The sequence below is a fragment of the Elephantulus edwardii genome, unplaced genomic scaffold (assembly GCF_000299155.1).
Source record: "Elephantulus edwardii isolate Elephantulus edwardi_28Jun2011 unplaced genomic scaffold, EleEdw1.0 scaffold00260, whole genome shotgun sequence".
Classification (NCBI taxonomy): Eukaryota; Metazoa; Chordata; class Mammalia; order Macroscelidea; family Macroscelididae; genus Elephantulus; species Elephantulus edwardii.
The window spans coordinates 136,032-139,568 of NW_006400010.1; the positions used below are offsets into that span (position 1 = coordinate 136,032).

Below are 3,537 nucleotides of genomic sequence, written 5' to 3' on the forward strand. Positions count from 1 at the left end.
TTATTGTCTGACACATCTTTTCCATTACCCTAGTCACTGAGTCAATCCATCTATTTGAAGGTCTTCCTCTCTCGTGCTGTCCCCCCAACCCTCCCAAACATAATGTCCCTCTCTAACTACTAGTCCCTCCTTGCAACATGCCCAGCGTATGTCAGATGGAGCCTCACAGTCCTTCCTCCAAGGAGCAGTCTGGTTTCACCCTCTCCAGAACAAATCTATTTGTTCTCTTAGCAGTCCATGGAACATTCAATATTTTTTCAAGCACTACAGCTCAAAGGCATCAATTCTCTATCATCCTAGTAATTGTCAAGCTTTCTAATGCATAGCACATAATTGCGAAGACCATGGCCTGAATCAGGTGCACCTTAGTCCCCAGAATGACATCATTGCACTTAAGTCCTTTGGAGAGGTTCCTGACAGCAGACTTTCCCAATGCAATTTGTCTTTTGATTTCCTGGCTGCTGGTACCAAGAGTGTTGATTGCCAAGCCAAGCAAACTACAGCTGTTAACAATCTCAATCTCTTCACTGTCTATCATGATGTTGCCATTTGGCCCAGTGTGGAGAATCTTTGTTTTCTTGATGTTGAACTTCAATCCATATTGGAAACTACAGTCCTTGGCATTCTCCAGCAAGTGTTTCAGGTCCTCCTTAGTTTCAGCAGTCAAGGTTGTGTCATCTGCATAACGCAGGTTGTTGATGACTCTTCCACCAATCCTGATGCCACATTCCTCCTCATAGAACCCAGCCACCTGGCTGATCTGTTCCACATATAGATTGAAAAGGTATGGAGATAGGGCACATCCCTGGCATACACCCTTCCTGATTTTAAACCATGAAGTGTTTCCTTGCTTTGCTCTGATGACTGCCTCTTAGTATTTCATCATGTGGTTGGCTATTGTAAATGGTATTATTTTCTTAGTTTCCTTTTCAGACTTTTGTTGCTGTAGAGAACTCTGACTGACTTGTATATTGATCATATATCCTGTCACTCTACTAAATTGGTCTACTAATCTCTAACAGTCTTTTTGTTGAGTCTTTGGGATTTTCCTTGTACATTTATGTCATCTGAATATAGTGACAGCTTCACTGCCTCTTTGGTAGTTTGTATGGTTTGGGCAAAACCTTGAATGACTCCATATAATTATCCTCAAAAAAATATGGAGAGAATACACAAAATCACTCTCAAAAAAAAATTCCTGAAATCCAATATTGAAGGGAGAACAGTAATAATATTTAATATTGAATATATTAGTGGTGAAAATCATACAACATAGCAAGGCTAAATTACAGTAGACCTCAATGACAGCTAGCAAGCACATCCTATAGAATAAAGACAAAGTGATCTTAAAATTCTAGTCAGATTTACCTTTTTAAACAAAGGATCCTTTCTTGAAATGCTTTCATCTGTAGTTCTTAGCTAGCAGGGGCCAAGAACTGAGTGGTACTTTTCACTAACTATTCAGCAGTTCCACAGAGTTCACTATCTAAAGATCAATGTGTCACTTCTGTCAAACAATCCAATCCTATACAACCAGCTTCATAGGTGCTTTTGGTAGTGCAATCACTGTCCTCTCTGAGAATGTATGGTGAAAATGAAAGCAAAGGTATTAAAGAGGCTAACATAGAAGACAAAACTCATAACTACCTTGATATAATCCTAAAATCCAGGAGAGAGTATATAATTTTCAATTATTCATCACAGCTGCAGAGGAATGAGCTAACATGACCCTGGGAAAACTGGCTTCATAATTGATCTTTTTTTTCTTTTTCTGCTGGGTAGGTATATGGCTTCCTGTTCCTCCCACCCAGTAGAGTGTCATACTCCCAGACTTTACACAGACGGGCACTTCGCCTCTCTCACTCCAGAATTCCCCTACACCTTCTTTCCTCCTTTGGCCTCCAGTCTCAAAAGAAGGTTGGAAGCCCATCCCACAGAACAGGAAATCACAATGTCATTTAAGCAGAAGATTCTAATCCAGCAACCACTGCACTGCCTTATCTACATAAGGCACACCTGTTGGTGACATCACAGGTATCTTTGCTCCAACACAAATCAGGACCCAAGACCTACTTCTGCACTTCTGGTAAATGAATGATACTGCAGACCAAGGAGAAAGTGATATTTCAGTCTCACCCTCTTCTCAACCAACTGCTCATCTCCAACCACCTACAGTGTAGCTTTTTCAGTTGAAAATTTGAATAGTTTTAGGAGTCTAGTTAGTATCTGCCAGAGTGCTCCTTGGAGGCAAGGATGAGGAAGCTTTGGCTTTCGTACTTTGCATGTGTAGCTAGGTGAAGCTATTCCTTGGGAAAGGACATCATGCTTAGAAAGACGTAGGGTCAGAGAATGAGAAAAAGACCCCAACAAGATGAAATTACACTGTGACTTCAGCAATGGGCTCCATAGTGTCTCAGAGATGATGAGGATGGCACACGATAGGGCAAGTTTCAGACGGGCTGTTCACTAACAGGTGTCACAAATAAGGAACTGAGGTGGGGGAGGATCAACTGCACAGTAACAAACAGACACTGAACAAAATTCTCCTGAGAGTGTAGAACGCAAGCATTTTATTAGTCAGTTATGGATGATAGCATAGGTAATATAAGGACAGATGAAGATTTCTGTTATTACTGTCAGTGCAAATTTTGACCCATGATCGAAATCACAGAACAAAACACAACCCTGTTCCACACAATCGTTTTAACAGTACTTTCATCAGAGGGGGAGAAAAGCCTTGAAACAGACATGCTTGCATTCACTCATCCTCTCAGACTGTGCCATGTAGTCATTGCCATTAGCACTTGTGTGCCTGGAGGAAGAAGTGGAGAAGTGAGGGAGAGAAAGAGCATAAACGAAGAAAGAAAAACAGGAGAGAAAACCATAAAAGTGTTAAGAGCCCAATGAGTTGTAGGAGATGCATCTGAAAGCCGGTGGGACCTTACGTGGTGGGTTTGCTCGTGGGCGATTCTTCAACCAATCACAATGTCATCCAACACAGATGTATCTCTTCATAAGATGATCAGGGATCCAAATTGATTCGAAAAGCTAAAGAGGCACCATTTGTCCCCATTGGAATGGCGGGATTTGCTGCAATCATGGCGTACGGATTATACAAACTGAAGAATGGGGAATACGAAAATGTCCATCCACCTGATCCACATGCAAGTAACAGCCCAAGGCTTTGTGGTGGGAGCAATGACTGTTGGTATAATGTATTCCATGTATCGAGAATACTGGGCCAAACCTAATAAGTCTTAGAAGAATAGATGCTGCCTCCATCTTGTTAGTGTTTCTTGATTAGACCCTTCACTTTGAAGTTACGTATTTTATGTTAAAAATAATCTGAGTGGTTCCAGTAAGCACACGGTATTTTAGACACAGACTTTCTTTATTGCAGCCTTACTTGCCTTGTGACCAAATTGCCAGTGCCCTGACCACTAACGAGGCCATCCAAGGGAGTCAGGTTAGCAAAAAACAGGCCACCCAAATTCTCAAACTCTTAGGAGGAAATTCTCTTTGAAAAGACAGCGGGCT

The 3,537-nt window shown here is 41.5% G+C and overlaps 1 pseudogene; it reads left to right on the top strand.

The window, feature by feature from the left end:
- Positions 1 to 2,985: 2,985 nt before the first annotated feature.
- Positions 2,986 to 3,261, top strand: LOC102849445 (annotated as a pseudogene).
- Positions 3,262 to 3,537: the final 276 nt, after the last annotated feature.